The following is an 18962-nucleotide window of genomic DNA, read 5'->3' as shown; positions in this document are numbered from 1 at the left end:
GAATAAATGTAAAATTAAATAAAAAGGTTATGGGTCAGCTCTGGTCAATAGAACTTTCCATGATAATGGAAATGTTCTTAGTGCTGTCAAAAACTACAGCCATTAGTCACATGTGTTTTTAAATTTTTAAATGTAAATTCAATAAAATTAAAATTTCAGTTCCTAAGTCAAACTTGCCCACATTTCAAGTATTTAATAGCCACTTGTGACTAATGGACGCTATACTGGACATTGTATCTCTAGACTATTAGACTGTGAAGCCATGGCGTCCCGGGATTTTATCTTTGTCAATGGCATAGTGAGATCTTTCATGTGACAGTTATTCTGTTATTAAAAAGAGAAGTTACTTAACCTAGTCATCCCTAACTTTTTGAAATAATCCAACATAGCTTTCACCATCCATGAATTTCTTGAATCATATTTATGTTTCTAAACTATTTCTTGTGTCAAGTGTTCACTTTGTAGCAAGTTCACTGTCCTAAAATGGCACATACCAAAGTATCAAGAGGTTCCCTTATTCCTGATAAGCTGTGATTGGATGAAGAAGACCTTGTTACCCTGCCTATCTGATTTTTGTTATAATCAGATGTTAACCTGTATCAGTCTCCATATTCAAAATTCACCTTCAAAATTATATGTTATTCACATGATGGTTGTCTTTATTTCATTTAGCTAGTATCATGACCTTATAAATGCAGTTTTGGTCATTTTCTACTAAAACCTCATATTTATCTGTGTGGAAATACATCTCCTACTTGTTTGCCCTCTTATAAACTCTTCCTGTAATTTAATCCTCATGAGCTTTATTTCCTGTAGTTTTAATTACTTAATATTTTGTAAAACATTTAAGAGATCACTGGTATGCTCTTTTTTTCAGTCATCTACACATTTAAACAGTGTGTTGCAATAAGAAATAGTACTGGTAATCAGAAGACCAGAGTCCTAGTTTTACCCATAAAAATGAACTATATGTGCATTTAAATAAGTTTTATATAAGGTTATATAAGGTTTATTCTGATTCTAAAATTGTTATGATTATTTAGAAAATTATGTTTGAAATATGACATTATTCAAAACCAATAGAGGTTTGAAATCTATTAAAAATCTACAAAGAATTCAACTATTTCACCTTTTTCCCTGATTTGATATTAAACTGTAATCCTTCATCTTTCACTTACAGCATGCTGTAGCTGCTGTTGACACAAAGACAAAATATAATGTCTAAATATTGTGTACTTGTTTTTTAAATGAATACTTTTGTTTAAAATTGTCTTTTACATAGATTCTTGATTCCCTTTTCACAACTTTTCCATTCCCCATGCTACTGCAATCAATCACTCATGATAGAAAATTATTCTCTTTTCTGTTTGCTAAAGCTCTTTTTAAAATACCAAGTTTCAAATAATCATCAATTCAAGAAACTTTGGGAAATGAACCTCATAATTTCCAGAACGAATATTTTGTTTCACTGGCTACCAGGACACCATCCTCTCCTAGATTTCTCCCCTCTCACTCACCATTCCTTGGCATTCTCCCTTGGTGATGCCTCCCATCCCTCAACATCTGTTAGAAGGCCCTAAGGCTCATTCCTGGCCCCCTTCACTCTCCATCTACCTTAACTACTCATAGTTTTAATCTAGTCCCATTACTTTAATGGGAAGATGACTTATGACTCCCCAATTCATACTTCTAGCCAAGTACTCAACTAACCTCCAGACTCCTAATTCCAATTTCCCACTAAATATCTCCAATCTATGCATAATAGACATCTCAAACTTAGCAAATAAAACTAAATATTTTGCTTTGATCCATCCACTGCACTCCAGTTTTTCCTGGCTCCATAACTCATCCAGTTGCTCAGGCCAAAAATGTTAGATTCATCCTTAAACTCTCACTTTCCCACAATTCCTATGTCCAGTCCATCAGAAATTCTTGCCAGTCTAACTTGAAAATACATCCTGAATCCACCTACCTCTCACCTTACTCTTGCCGTCTTTACTTACTCCAAGCCATCATTGCTTGCCTCATCTAATGCAATAGGCAGCCTCTTCCACAACCTCCTTGCTTCCTCCCCTCTTGCCCCAATCCTTATAGTCTATAACCAATACAATAGCCAGAATAATAAAAAAACCCCATAAATCATATCACATGATTTCGCAAAACCCGTTCCCATCACTTTAGAATAAAAATTAAACTTTTTACCTGTCCTACATGCTTTATTCAGTATTTCTTCTGCCCTACTCTCCAAGCTCGTTTACTACTACTATTCTCTCACACACACATCCAGATTTTCTTTCTGCAGTGGCCTTCCCAACATCAGGGCCTTTGCACTTGCTATTCCCTAAAACCTGGAAGAGTTTAAAAATCTGTAAGATTTCTCCAAGAAGATCTTAGAAGGCATTTACATTTCATTTTGTAGAGACATTTGGTAGAAGACATTTTTGCAAAAGATAGATACATTTTACTTTGGCGGCTATTCACACATCTAGCAATTTCCAAGTTGGTTAAATAACAAATGTGAATTGATGAAGCTAAAATAAAAGAACTGTAGTTGGTGAGACCTATGTGTTTTAAACCGTGAACTTTGAGGAATTGTAGACATGCAAACTACACCATGGTTTCAGTGTTAATGTGTGAGAGTTAGCTAAGGTATTTTTCAAATACTCATTACTCTCTAAAGAGCTTCTGAGCAGGAAATCAGGACAGGGCCTGTGGACCTGAATTTTATCCAGTACCTCAGTTGATTCTGTTGCAAATGGTTTTCAGTCAGCCCTTTGAGAGACACCAAGCTGGGGTATTTGCCCAGATATAATTGCCAGTGGTCATACAAGACACCAATGAGATACAATCGAGAATCAACAAATGACTGAAAAGAGTGACAAAAGAAGAAGAGGATCCAGTCAGGACCAGTAGAGACGCTATCCCAAGCACTCTTGGCTAGGAGTTTTACAAATCCATTCATATACATGGACTGATAGTTAACAGCCAAATGGCACTGCATATTTTTGTAAGTTGCTGAGTATTAAAGTGTATGGCTAAGCATCATAAGTTTTGTTAAATTATATTTTGGTTGCTATAAAATTAGATGTACATTGTGTGTCATAGATGTAGGGATACAGATGTGTAAATATATGTCGTTGTTTCAGTTCTTCAGCTGGCACTTCATAATGTCTTTGCAACTTCTAAATGAAGGACCTCTTCAAATATTGTTTAGAAAAACAAGAACCTGTTCATCCCTGTCCACCTCCTTGTTTTCATCCCCTTCCTTGTCCCTTCCCTTCTTTTTTTAAATATCTTTATTGGAGTATAACTGCTTTATAGTGTTGTGATCCCTTCCCTTCTTGAACAAATTAGTCCATTAAGTGAGGTAAAATAACCCTTTGTCAGCATGGGGGAGGTGGGCATTCGAGGAACCACATGACTTGGCATTGGGTCTCAGAGTCTGAGAAAGGGGAGAGGATGTCTGCATAAGGGAGCCTGGAGTTGATTGCTGAAGTCTGATTCGTGTGAAAGGGCATCCACATGAGGAAGTGGCCTTGGCAACCACTCTGTACAGATAGTCATAACCCGTGCCAGGTGGAGAAAATGGGTGGGATGGGAAAGTGGCAGCTACAAGAATTTACTTAAATACAGGAAGACTGATCAAATAAATAAGGATATTAAGGATATGGTAATCAGTGTTATTTTAATATCTGTGGAGGGAGTTAAAATATGAAAAGGGCAAAAACTAAAATGAAAGGGCGTTGAAAGGGAATGGAGGATGTTAATGTGAACACATGATTTTTAATATAGAGACATTATAGAAATAAACATAGACAATATGTTTGCATGTGTTTATGAATGTATTTGTGAATATGTGTAAATGGTTATGAATATGTTTTCATATGTGTATATGTATATATGTACCTAAATCCCCTAGCTCTGCCTATTGAGAGTACCTGGGACCACTACTTCCCAAGAGCAATGAATACACCTAGTGTCCAGATCTTGGTTTCTAAATACAGCTCTCCAACTGAAGGAACTAAAGCTCTTTGGAGAAATGGCTAATTCTAGAACCACTACATGGAAAATATAAGATGACCCTAGAACATATTATAGTTTCAAGCACTAAGGGATCAGCCATAAAAAGAAATGAAATTGAGTTATTTGTAGTGAGGTGGATGGACCTAGAGTCTGTCATACAGAGTGAAGTAAGTCAGAAAGAGAAAGACAAATACCGTATGCTAACACATATATATGGAATCTAAAAAAAAAAAAAATGTCATGAAGAACCTAGGGTTAAGACAGGAATAAAGACACAGACCTACTAGAGAATGGACTTAAGGATATGGGGAGGGGGAAGGATAAGCTGTGACAAAGTGAGAGAGTGGCATGGACATATATACACTAGCAAACGTAAAATAGATAGCTAGTGGGAAGCAGCCGCATAGCACAGGGAGATCAGTCCGGTGCTTTGTGACCTAGAGAGGTGGGATTGGGAGGGTGGGAAGGAGAGCGATGCAAGAGGGAAGAGATATGAGGATACATGTATAACTGATTCACTTTTTTATAAAGCAGAAACTAACACACCATTGTAAAGCAATTATACTCCAATAAAGATGTTAAAAAAAAAGAAGGGAGATATCAAAGAATAGTTGGGAAACATCAAAGGATATAGAAGCCAAACTGAAGGGGTTTCCACTGGACAAATCTTGAACAATCTAAGCCTCAAAATAAATAATGGTAGAAATGTATTATAGTCAATTGAATAAAATAGGAGTCTATGAGTTCATACTGATTTTAATAATTAAATTGAGTAAATTATGTTTGATGAGGAACAGGATATTTACATAATTACAAAGTGCCTTACCACAAAAATTATTAATAATGAAGGAGAAAAAAATAACGTTACAATGGAGAAGACTGGGTGATACACCTTAATGAAATGAGTAACATGATATTCCAGTAAGGCTACAAGTTAAAAGTTTGCCGAAATTGTTTGATAGGAAGCAGTGAGAAGAACAAAGCTTCACCACTGTGTTATTCCTGCCAACTACACATATCCTGAATAATCATGAGACAAATACAAACAGCTAAATCCTACAAAATAACTGATCCATATTCTTTAAAATTTTCTAGTTCATGAAATTCAAGGGAAGCCTGAGAAAATTTTCCAGATTAAAAAACTAAAGAGACAGGACAGCTAAATGCAACATGTGACACTGGGCTGATCCTTTTATTATGAAGGACATGATGGGGATAATTGACAAAACTTGAAAGGGGTCTGAGGATTAGGAGCTCTGTGGTCATGTGTCAGTGTTAATTTCCTGATTTTCATGATTATATTTGGATATGTTTGTAGGAAATACTAGAGGATTTGGGGGAGACATTGCATTGTGTTGGCAACTACTCTCAAATGGTTTGGGAAATAAATTATTTGTATTGTCTTTCAATCTTTGTTTAATTTTCGAGATTGTTAAAAGAAGGCAAAGAAAGAGGAGAAGACCCCTGAGTCAGGTAACCCTCCTTTTCCTGGCGACTGCCATAGTTAAAAGCTCAGTTAACAATGGTGGTCAGTTTTTCAGTCTATTTGTGCTAATTTCTGTTACTAACAACATAGCATCTTATTTTCTATTTGAGGTTTTTGGATTTTTCCTAATTATGCTTTTGCTTTTTATTCTATCAAATGTCTATGAATTTGATAAAGTCCTCGGTATTAAAACAAAATCAGTAAGATTCATAAAAATAAAAATAAGTTCTTGGAGAAATTTATAAATTTCTACCTACATACAAATTGGAGTAAGTTGGCAAGAAATGTATAAGGGGAAAATACTATAAGGAGCACTCCCATTCAGAAACTCAAAATGGTTGCACGTGTTTCTCCTGTAAGAGGTCTGTGATGAAACAGCAGGATGAAGGCTATATGTCCAAACTTAAATGCAATCTTTTAAATCACCTTTCATGTCAGGCCGTGTAAGAACTGGGCAATTCAAGAAGTAAATTAGAACAATCCTTATTTTCAATAATTTCTTAGGTCAACACTTAGAATAATGAAAAACTTATCTTTAACTCCAAGAAATCTGGACAGTTATTAAAGCAAATGTGTTGTCCTACTGGCCTACACCTGGTTATAAACAGCAGTACGACTTCAGAAAACCCTTGACGCTGAGTGGACTTTCTAAATATATATTTTTCTTTCTATAAAGGTGCTTTACAAGCATGCTATCTTTTGTGAAAATGTGGCCTTTATAAAGGGTACACTAAGGTCTGTGACTTTTAGACCTAGAAAAGATTTGAAATATTTTCTTAGCCTGGGAATCCACATTTTAGAGGCATAGAAAGAGAAACCCAATGAAATTAGATATTTTGCCCACCATCAAATGGCAAACAAGTAATAACGACAGCACTCAAGCCTCTGTCTTCTGAATCCATTGAATGCAGCATAAATAGATTGCAATAACTGCTTATTTTCATTGTCCTCAACACTACATTTCTTCTGTGCCTTATCCCTCTTCTTTTAAGACGGATGACAACATTATCTGCAAACTTTATCTATAACTATTTTTTTTTTAATTTTGCTGTTTTATAACTCATTTTTGAAAAATTCTGTTTCTATGTTGAAAACGTGTAAGGACATTTACCTTCTTTCTTGAAACACCTTTGCCTGCATTTATCACATTTTATTGTTGAACTATTGTGTAGCAATAAGTACAAAAGCACATCTAGTAGAGGAGATAATGTCAGAGGCAACAAGGTGTGTGTATGGGGGGGTGGGGTTAGAGTTGACATGCCTTAAGGGAGATGAGTAGAGAGGGAAGAGAATAGAAATTTTATTTATTTGAAAAAAATATGATGGCAAGTTAGAGAATTTTGGCTAAACTTAATACAATATAGCTTTCCTTAACTTAAATTCTGGGTTAACTTCCACTGTCTACATTGCCACAGACTAGGGAATAAACAAAGCAAAAAGATTTTTGGTAACACCATTTTGTGTTAATTTCGTAAAGATCTCTACAAGACTTTTTAAAAATAAATTGAAAAACGAAAGTCTTGTCTTTAGCTTATTTTCCCTGCATGCTTGCACTTTAGTAAGTTGATAAATGACATTTAAACTCAATAGTTATGATTAATTCTGTCCCACATTTTTTAAAAGCACTGGGGATTGTGTGCGCGTGCATGCACGCACCTTTACAACCAGTAAAATAAAGTTCTTGATCAAAAAATTATTATCATTTAGACTATTGAATAAAATCAGATATGATAGAGGGGCCAGCTGTTGGTAGGTTTAAAAGTCACCGTAGGTGATTAATTCATGCAGCAGTGCTGCAGGTCTCTCTTTAGATGAAGCGCTTAGAAGTATAACCAAGCATGGCTCTAATTTCATATCTGAGACCTGTTTTTTTTTTTGCGGTACGCGGGCCTCTCACTGTTGTGGCCTCTCCCGTTGTGGAGCACAGGCTCCGGACACGCAGGCTCAGCGGCCATGGCTCACGGGCCCAGCCGCTCCGCGGCATGTGGGATCTTCCCAGACCGGGGCACGAACCCGTTTCCCCTGCATCGGCAGGCGGACTCTCAACCACTGCGCCACCAGGGAAGCCCCTGAGACCTGTTTTATTTAGAGTTCTTTGGCAAGTGCTTGCTCTATATGTTTTTATAGTCTTTGGTTGTGCTATAAAAACATCAAAATTATGAATTAACAGATATGCAAAAGTGAAATCCTAGAAGATAGGATAAACATGAAGCCCTCTAATTATCACTCAAATAAGTTTGGTTGACACAGAACTGGGAATCAGATAAAGACATTAATAATTCATAATGCTGAAATTAAAATCTTCTAGTTAGTACAAAAGAAATCCTAATTTGTACCACAAGGTAATGAATTCAGTACTTTTCATTTGTTAAATATTTGCTTATTACCCTGCACCGTGCATATAACACTGTTCCCAAATTTGGAGGGCAAACAGGAAAAACAGACACTCTCTACGCTCAAGTTGTTTATACTGCAGTCAGTGAAATTTCTCTACTTTGAGATCTTTTAATTCCTCAGTTCATTGTAACATCTTCCTCAGATGAATTGTTTTTTATTTGTTAAAACCAATGTTTAGCACTTGAAATAGTTTCTTCAATGTTCCTGATAGTGAAATAGAGTCATAATGCTAATTTCCAATACTAATTATAGAGTTGATAGGAGAAATGCTCAAGATTGATAGTAAAGTGATTTCGATAATCTACAAAATGTCTTGAGGTTTCCCAGATAACAACTTGTCTCCCAGACAAAAATGCACTTATTATTTATATTCCAAGCTTATAAAAATTTTTTATTTTAATCATATAGAGATTTTACAACATCTTTTAATTCACATTTTAAGATATTTTGTTCAGTAGATTATCTCATTTTGAAACTATTGATTTAGATATTCATACTATGTAAATATTAGTATATATTTCTCAACGGCTAGATTAGTGCTTTCTTAACTACTTAAATTTGTTTAATTCATATTGTTGTTCTTAAGCATTTTTGTTACTCACTGGAGCCTATCCTACTGACTTCAAAAAGCCTGAATTTTCATTGTATGGAAAATCTTTAAAATAACATATAATAATGGTAGAGAAGAAGAGTATTTAACATTGTGCTGAGATCATTCCATTAATAAAGAGATTAATCAATAATTCTAACATTCAGACATATAATAAAAATGAAAAACAATCATAATACTGAGCAATGACATTTTCACTAAAGGGAGATATTAAATATTGTATAGGAAACTAGTATCTGCAAAGCAGATAAGTTGGCAATGATTATACGTATATTTAAAATATGTTGAAACAGTCATAGACAGTTTTTCTTTTTGGCTGAAAACAGGCATATTGAAGTGTTTAAGCACTACTTCAACTGGAATAGATATTTAGACACTATACAGAAAACACATGATTGCAGAAGAGCAGATATTAGCAGGTGTGTGAATGTGTATGTCTTTAATTAATGCATTTTCATTCATTCAAAAAGGAGAAGAACGCCAAATTTACTTTAAAGGTGGCATTGTGATACGTTAAATTCCATTCTTAGACTTCTGCTGCTGTTGCTGTTCCTTCAGTATTCACCAAAGAGTACCGTCCTGTCATTTATCCAAGTTAGAAATCTAGAAGCTATCCTAGGATTCTCATTGTAGGGTCCCCTACCTTCATGCTCCCCACTCAATAAGTAACAAATTCTTGGCTCTCCTGTAGAGGAAAGCTCTCTCCAGTGTACGCCTGCTCTGTCGCTCTCCGGGTCCAGCATCTCTGCCTCAGCCTCCCATTGAAGTCACTTCTAGTTCATTCTGTGCCATTTTTAAACCTTCCTCAGTCCTAGGCAATTGCCCTTTTAGAAGCTTTACCCTAAATGTTATCAAATGCATTAAAATGTGCCCAAGTCACATATCCAATATAATTTATAGATAACTATATATGAAAGTTGAGTAACATTGCTGTTGTAGTAATATTAGTTGGAAATATTAATTACACAAGTTTTGATCTCAATTTTGCAGTTTTTTTTCATACTCTGGGGCCATTTTTTTCAGGTGTCAAACAATTTTCTAAGTCTTTCGCAAACTCCTAGTCCCTAGTGAGTGTGCTTTTACTGTCACAGGGTTGAACAGCCCAGACAACAAGATGTCTGACGATGAAGACCATCACATGGATGAGTAAATCAGATACGTGGAAGTTGGAATGCAAAGTGTTTGTAGGAAAAAATTACAAATCAAGGAAGAAATTGCAGTGTCAATTAATATGATGTATATCAGATGATAGTATTAAAAAGCCAGGTGAAAATAAAATAACTTAATAATGTACATATTTGTCAGATTGTTCACTAGTGATATACTGCTCAGTGTAAGGTGAGAACCACAGATATTATCTTCTGGAAAAAAACCCTTTAAGCCCTAACAGATTCAGTTTATAAATTTCCTCTCTAATAAATGAGGAATAAAATAATTTACAATAAATTAATTATTTCTTCTTCTGAAGGTACTAATACCACAAATTCAGTCAGAAGATGGATCAAGTTTTTCGTACATTTCTCTCATTTCACATTTTTTAAATAAATGAGAGTATATTTGGTCTAATGACTACCAGAACAACTATCTGGAAATTGTGACTTCATTATATGTGAGACAGTATTTTAGGAGATATAGATGTATATTTAGAGGGAGATATAAATACATAGCATATATACACAATATTTAAGAAGACACAGGAAATGTGGGATAGCTCCAGAGTGCTACACCCTATGTTCTGAGCTGCTCCGAAAGGCAGTTCCTTTTTTTTATTTAACATCTTTATTGGAGTATAATTGCTTTACAATGGTGTGTTAGTTTCTGCTTTATAACAAAGTGAATCAGTTATACATATACACATGTTCCCATATCACTTCCCTCTTGCGTCTCCCTCCCTCCCACCCTCCCTATCCCACCCCTCTAGGTGGTCACAAAGCACCCAGCTGATCTCCCTGTGCTATGTGGCTGCTTCCCACTAGGTATCTGTTCTAATGGGAGTTCTCTGGGCACAAAGGGCATTATTTTCTGTAATGAGATTAGAAGAAAGCATTTGCTAATAATTGCTTCTATAGCAACTAAAAATCTTGGAATCCCTCCTTACAGCGTTTTGAAAATCCTAAAGGGGATGTTGTCAGTAACAAAAAAATTGAAGACTGATAATGTATTTAAATTAATCATTCTTCAAATTCATCTGCCCTTTCGCCTTTTAAATTGATTCATGCTTCTCAGAAAATAAAATATGCTAATCCGCATATCATTTTTTCCACTGCGTAGAGCAACTATATCTAAAAACAAAAATACTATAATTTTAGTTTCCTTTACTATATTCCTCCACAACTTGTGTTGTACTTTCATATTTTCTTTTCATTCTGCTAGTGAGATATATATACATATATGTATATATACACATAATATTTAGATTTTAGATATTTGCATTATGCAGGGCAATCCATAAAATGGATAGATGCTGAATTTTAATACCATTGAATACAATTTTCATAATTTTATACTTTAATTATTTTTGGAAGTACAAACCAGAAAGAGTAAAGCAAATTTGAAATGGAAAAAGATGATCAAGCTGGCATTTTTCATTTCAGACTTTATATTTGGACTACTCAGTGGGACAGATTATATTATAATAACAGAATTTTTGCTTTTGCAGGGAGGTCAATCTTTGCTTCTGCATTGCCTCATCTCTTTTAATCCCATCCAGTTTATTTTTCATCTCAGAAACTATAGTTTTCATCTCTAGGAACTCAATTTGGGTTATTTTTATATCCTCTGTATGTCTATTTAAGATGTTGATGCTTTCCTTTTTGAACCTATGAAAATTAGTTATAATAACTGTTTGAATGTCTTTGTTACCTGATTGTACCATTTTTCAGTCTGTTTTTATTAATTAATTTTTCTCCTTGTTATGGGTTATATTTTCCTTTGTCTTTGCATCCCTGGTAATTCTAGATTGCATGTCAGATATTGTGAATTTTACTTTGCTGGTTGCAGGGCATTTTTGTATTTTTTTTAATATTTGTAACTTTGCTCAAAGAGGTAGTTAAGAAATAGTTTGATCATTTTGAGGCTTCCTTGTAAGCCTTATTAGGCTGCAACTGAAACAATTTAGTCTAGAGCTAATTTGGTCCCACTACTAAGGCTATACCCATTGAATAGTCTGTGTATTTAATACTCTAGTTGATGCTGCATGTATTAAATTATATCAAAACATATTTGTATAATCTTAAAGCAATAAATGCAACACATAAAAATATTAAAAAATTTTAAAAATTAACTTTTATTAAATAAAACAAAAATGTTTTCTTCTAGTAATTTTAGTATTTTAACATATTTAAATACTGCATCCCTATGAAATTCATTTCGTTAATAAATATGAAAAGAGAATCCACCTTTATTTTTTACAGGTGACCAGGGACTTGTTCAATCACCAACATTTAACTGTATTACACAAAACATTATGCCACTGGTTTTTATGGGTTATCATTATAATTAACAGCTTTATACAACCGTTCTCTTGTGCTGTTTGTTGTTCAATGTGTAAAATTATTGTTTAATATATATATATTTTTTACTTTTAGCAGTTTAAGCCAGGAGAGTAAATCCAGTTCCTATTACTCCATCCTGTCCAGAAGCACAGGTCTTAAGTGAAATTTAATACCGGAGAAACAGTTCCAAATTTTACAACGGATCTATCACTGGTTGTTAGCATATCTTCCCACACCCAAGACACCAAGATAACTTCTACTCACTGTTAAAGCTTTATGATGAGCAAAACTTCCACCACTGTGCTTCCTTCGCATGTGAGTATATTTTTAATTTACTGGCTATATATATTCTCTAATTATCCATTATTTTGTCCTTCTTTTTGATTAGATATTGATATCCACATTTTCTTTTCTAATAGCTCACAGAAATTTCTCTCATTAACAACACCAATAGAAATAACAATAAAAATCACCTTGGGGGACCAAATTAATTATCACATTACCAAGTTTTTATTTTGCTCCCATAAAACTTCTGCAAAATACAACCACTATCTATCATCAGTATTATTAGAACAAAAACAAGGCATTCTAATCTCAAAAGCAAAATATTTTATTTAACTTAATAAATTTCACATTATATAAATTTTCTCATAGCATCATCCTTAATTCCTCAGTATTCACTAATTTGGGGGGATTTTTCTTTCAGTTATTTAAGACTAAGGATGATTTTATTCATCTCTACAGCCTGGTACATATATGTACAATGTTTGTCAAAAGGTGGATATTCAAAAAAATTCTTGACTAAATTATGGTAATTCATGTGATCAGTTCTGCAGTTCTTAAAACTTTAAATTACTTATTAATTCTAAGAGAAAGTCAGGTAATTTTTAGAAGGATTTCCAAACCATGCTAAAGTGTCAGCCTTCATTTCCTTGTCTGAGGGAAACAGGATAGAAATAGATGGTTTTAAAGTTCTCCAAGCTTCTGTGTCCTTTATACATCCACAGTTTTAATCCTTATCATTTTCAAGATTTGCTAAATTATTTGAGGTGATCCAGTCTCTTATTAAAGTTACATACTTTATGTCACATACTGAGCATATTAACAAATAACTTACTGATAAATGACAATGCCCATAACATCAGGTTAATCTGATTTCCATGAAATGAGCTATAACTTCAAAAATGTTAATTCATCTAATAAGGGTGATGATTTACATAATGTTGCCTAAAATATTTCTCTTGATTATTTAAGAGAGTTTTCCTAGGGGTAAATAGCTGGGAAGTCAATAGAAAAAAAATACAACCATGATTAATTTAATTCCAGTCTAAAGGACACCATATATAATGTATTTGAGAAAACCAAGTCACTCTTATAGATTCAGATAAATGGCTGTATATATGAGATATTTTTAATGTAACCCAAATTATAAGAAATAGTCTTTTGGTATAGAAGCAACCCCTCTTTTACCTAAAGGAAAATATAAAATCTGAGTTCATTGAAAATTTGCCTCATTGCCCTCTGTTAGTTTGTGCCTGCCCCATCCATAGGGGCCCCGTTAAGAACTATTCTATCATCCATACATCAGAAGAGAATGTCTGTGTTCTATGTTGATAGTCAGTCTAAACAAATATTTATACAGTTGAGATCAGAGGTATAAAATGTCAGTTCCAAATCCACCCATGATGGCACATATACCAGAGAGATGACAAAGGTTATACAGGCCTGTGAGATACTTGAATCATATTTTGCAACCCTTGAAAGAATTCAAGTTCGAGATTAGCAGAAACCAGGCTCAGTTCTGTCCATAATCCCCTTTATCTGTCTTCTAGCCAACAAAATGAAAACCTGAAGCCAACTGACAAATAGAGTGTGAAGGGCCTTCTACTGGGTTTAAGAAAAAACTGAGACTTGCTATAGGTAGCAATTATCTTTTCTATTACTATTATTGTTGATGTTGTTGTTATTCATAGAAATAATTTTAAAAACCCTAAATAACATTATTCTGCTGGATTCTTTACTATATGTAACACAATAAATTAACTCGCTTCGTATTACACTGGGCATATAACATGAAAACATGTGCAGAGAACAGAAATCAGTATCTGTAAAGACAAATGCCCCTGTGATACAAATATCTATTATTTTAAGTCCAGAAAATTAGATCTATTAAGGTGTAAGAGTATTTCAGTACAGTCCTGCTAAAAGTAAAGCTTAAAAGTAAATCAAAAGAAAAAGGAAAACTGATGCCAGTTAGATACAAAATATAAGATTATGCTATGTATATGGATAGAACTCTGAATGAGGTCACATGTAGGAAAAGCAATAATAGTGACAAATCAACTGATGTCCTTATTGAGCATAGACATTCCAAGAAGGGTGAAGAGTACTGTATATTAGATGTAAGACTCATAATATTCAAGTTAGTTGTAAAAGAAACAAGGTAAATGCTTTCAGTCAATAGGATAGGCTGAACTGATATTGAGAATCCTTTCTTCCAATCTGAACACACAGTTTGTTATACTTGTGTTTTCTTTTATATGTTGCTTTTACATGTAGCAACACATAAAAAGCAAATCAACAAGCAATAAATGAACAAGCTTACAAAAAGGGGGGATCCACAGTCTCAGGATTTAAGGGGAAGAAACAAATTCAACATTAGAGTAGTGAGGAGGAGTTGAAACCAAGAAATTCAAGGGGGCCCTGGAAATAATAAGCCTTGTTTTTGAGGGCTGGCTTTAAATATCCGTTGTCTTATCAGAAAACAGGTAGATGCTGTTGCCTTATCAGAAAACAGGTAGATGCTGGAAAACAATAGAATAATATCTTCAAGGTACTGAGGACGTATAGCTATCCACATTAAAATTCTATACCTCATTTTAAAAAACTACTCAAGAACAAGAAGTAAAGAAATTTTCATTCATAGACAAAGAGGAATTACCACCCACAAACTGTAACAACAACAAAAAATGACTAAAGCAGTAGCAGCAGCTATTAGAATTGTCTGAAGGCATTAAAAAATATTCTGATGCCTGAAGCCAATATTTGGAGATTCTTTTTTTTTTAACCAAAGTGATCTAGGCGGTGTTTCAATAATGGGAGCTTTAAAAACTTCTCACATAATTCTCATGTATTTTAGGCAAGATTGGAGACCATTGTACAAAGAATGCTCTTCAGTAAGAAAGAAAATAAGCATAAAAAGAAGTAGGAGGGTGCACTGAGCAGTGACCAGCAAAGAAATTTGTAATGTTGGAATGAACCTGAATAACGGTTGAGTGTAAAAAATAATAGCCAATGGGGGTATGTACAAAGTAATACTAAAACACTAGATAATATACTGAAATACTGGAGATCAGATTTAAAATTTGAGGGGTCCATGAACCGCTTAGGAGGAAGATGAGATAATTAGTTTTCGACTTTTTAAAGTTAGAAATATATGTCGAATTTTTCAGAAAACACTAAAAATGAATACTTCATATATGATTCATAAAAAGGTAGACCATAAAAAGAGAATGAAAAATGTGTTTAAATGAAGTTAGTACCGGGAGGGATAAAACATGGAAAAATAAAGGAGAAATAGATCAATAATCACAATACATTTGATCACAGAGACAATAAAAATAAATTTAAAAATTGCAGTTTATGCTGCTTACAAAAGACATATATAAACTATTTTTAAGATGCAGTACCATACTTCACTGAAAATAATTAATTATATACATGATAAATGATTTTCAAGATTACATATTTGGCATGATGACATGTATACAAATTTTTAAAACTCAAAGCAATCATGTATTTTTCATGGATTCATTTGCATATAGTAAAAAATTCAAGCATGGATTCAAAGTATTTATATTCAATTCATGATACCAGTTATCTAAGAAAAGGAAAAATGGGACTGAAATGAGAATAGAGAGGAGAGAAAAGAAATGTGTGTGTATCTGTGTGTGTGTGTGTGTGTGTGTGAACACATGTACAACAGTCAAATATGTGCTTCTTTCACAGCATGATTCACTGTATTCCATCACAATATTAATAAGATTTCATACAATATGGGCATCTCTGCAGAAATTAAAATTGTCACCTGCTTATGTGTATTGGGCAATGAGCTCACCTTACTATTTCCATCCATTCTTCAATTAAAATCTAGAAATGTGAATGGGCTGTTAGAATTTAGTTAATGAGCCAATTATCTTTACAGAACATGCTAGTTATGCACAGCCTTTCCTTGGCTTAATTATGTTTTAAAATAGCAGGCATTCATTTTACGTCTTTAATTGATGGCTATCACACACAATTAGTTTGAATATTCTTATCAATATGCTTGAAATATATTTGGTTGAATCATTGGAGTAATCTTTTTTGAACTTACCCAAAAGTATGTATTTAGCCTTCCTAAACGCAGTGGCACATTTCCAAATACAAAGTAGTTGCATTAGAATTATTCCTAATATGAAGACGTTCAATATTTGTGGAAACAAATTTTCTCTTGAAAACTTAGCTTCCAGACGGAAGAAAAATAAGGGTAGAAATGTATTTAAAGGCAAATTTGAAGATGAGAAATCAAAATTCACATTCCATAGTGAAAGAAAAAGGGTTAGTAATTATATAGAGAAAGGCAAATACAATGCAAAAATTATTGGAACATATTTTGCTCAACTACAAACAAACTTACGTGGTAAGTTGTAGCTTCCATTATTGCACCAATTTTTAGCATATTTTAATATTTTCATTTTGAAATGAAAAATTTAAAAAGTCATCTATTGTTTTTTTAGAAAGTAGAGTGGTTGAAGTGAAATAACTTCCAGAAAATGTGTTAAAATGGGGCTACAAAAGACTTAGGAGGACATAAGCTTGGTTCTTATTATTGACAGTTTGCAAATCAGCCATGGGAATACACATTATTTCCAATTTAAAATGAATGATGATTCTATATACATATATATGCATCTTATCATATTGATTATAAACCAAGTAAAATCTCATGAAATCTAAGTATGTTTGAAAAACTTAAACCTATTTTTATGTTTTTCCAAACACTAGAAAATGAAAGCAATTACTGTTGTTTGTCATTTTCTTTTGGACTCTCTTGGCTTCCTGAAAATGATTATGTCAAGAAATTGGAGAAATATTCATAGGAAGCAACAGAGGCCATGACAATAGAGACCTACACTGCTTCTTCTTTAGAAAAAATAAAATAAAAATTCCTGTCTATCCATTTCAAATTACACTCAGGGATGCTTATAATATAGAATTTGAAAATTGAATACATACTAGTTGTCAAGTAGTCAGCCCGTTTGATTACTCATGCATTCCATCCTCAGTATGCTGTTCTTAGAATTCAGAGGGGTCCTTTAATCACACCCCCCATCTTGACCACTCACATCTCCAGATTTTCCTACTTCATGGCATATTGGTGTTTAACTTATTAAACAAATATTTGTTGAACAATTACTATGCATGCTAAGCAATGGGGATCAAAGATGAATGAATATTCATTTGTCTTTAAGGAGACACGGTCTACTGGAGAGAGGCAGAACTGTGAACAGATGACTGCATAAAGAGGCAAAGTCAAGTCTTATTTATTCAGAGGAAGAAGTCCCCGTGATCAAGCAACAAGTAAAATCAATTCATTGTGCAAGACATGGATTTGTGATTGAAAATGCACAAGCATATTTCTCTTATTATCCATCATAGATGATCACCTATTATAATCAGAGAGATTTCTTAATGGCACAGCATCTAGAGGAGGACGTCATGCACGAACCTGTCACATTCAGAAAGTAAGGAAGTGGCACAGTGGGAACAATTCAGGAGAGTAAATAAACATGACAGTAGATTTAAAATCGACTTTAATTGTTGTTACTATTATTAATCTATTTGGGCAAGTAGTAGTTTTCATTGATGTGAGCATTTTTTCATCCACGACTTGAAATCAGACATTAAATATTAATATTATAAAAATATTACAAATTGAATTCATTCACAAATTTATAAAAAGAGATCAGCACCAGAGACCTATTTATTGGAAACAAAGTAGGTAGAACAATCAAACTCATTTATAGTTCCTCCTCAACCAAAGTGGACAGAAGTTTTATATGTAGAGGTCAATCCTGGGCCAGAGGCTATTTAATATTTTCATCAAGACTAGGATGATAGAAAAGCATGTGGATTTAGTAATTTACAGTTCTCTTTAGTTGATAAGACTGATTAATATTTTCTCAAGATCAAAATTCAACATGACCATAATATGACCTTGACAAATTGGAGAAGTGGTTTAAAACAATGCAATTTAATAAGTCTAAGGGTCAGATATGGGCTTTAAAGGGATTGGAAAGGAAATGGAAATTATAATAATGTAGGTGATACCATGCCAGTGAGAATGCATTTGTGTGTGTAATATAATATGTAACAAATAATATTGAGTATGACTTGAGTCAAGAATATAGCAATAGCTTTCATTTTTTTCTCTCTTACCATGGCATAGTGCTTACTCACTCACGAATATTTCTAATACATTTCATCAAAATTTAGTCATTAATGGGGCTTCCCTGGTGGCGCAGTGGTTGAGAGTCCACCTGCCGATGCAGGGGATGCGGGTTCGTGCCCCGGTCTGGGAAGATCCCACATGCCGCGGAGCGGCCGGGCCCGTTAGCCATGGCCGCTGGGCCTGTGCGTCCGGAGTCTGTGCTCCGCAACCGGAGAGGCCACAACAGTGAGAGGCCCGCACACAGCAAAAAAAAAAAAAAAATTTAGTCACTAAATCCTGTATCCCTGCTGATAAAAGTAATTCTAAGATATATAAATGAAGAGAAGGGTATAAAGGTACAAATAAGTGGGTGAATATTAATGAAATTACTTTGTATTGTGCTTTACAAATACGACTTATGCATTTATCTTGTTACTAACACATTCATTCATTCATTCATTCATCAATCATTACATATTT

General features: G+C 33.8%; 1 long non-coding RNA gene across 1 annotated transcript; it reads left to right on the top strand.

The window, feature by feature from the left end:
* The first annotated feature begins 2873 nt into the window (after positions 1-2873).
* Positions 2874-17815, top strand: LOC308610302. Its single transcript, XR_014014504.1, has 4 exons — positions 2874-3007; positions 12104-12325; positions 13843-13930; positions 17524-17815. It is a non-coding gene; the product is annotated as an uncharacterized lncRNA (long non-coding RNA).
* The last annotated feature ends 1147 nt before the right edge of the window (positions 17816-18962 follow it).

The sequence above is a fragment of the Mesoplodon bidens genome (genome assembly GCF_964165515.1).
Source record: "Mesoplodon bidens genome assembly, contig: HAP1_SCAFFOLD_289, whole genome shotgun sequence".
In the NCBI taxonomy this organism is placed as follows: domain Eukaryota; kingdom Metazoa; phylum Chordata; class Mammalia; order Artiodactyla; family Ziphiidae; genus Mesoplodon; species Mesoplodon bidens.
Note: the sequence above shows the minus strand (reverse complement) of the source record. Positions and strands in the feature narration are given on the sequence as shown.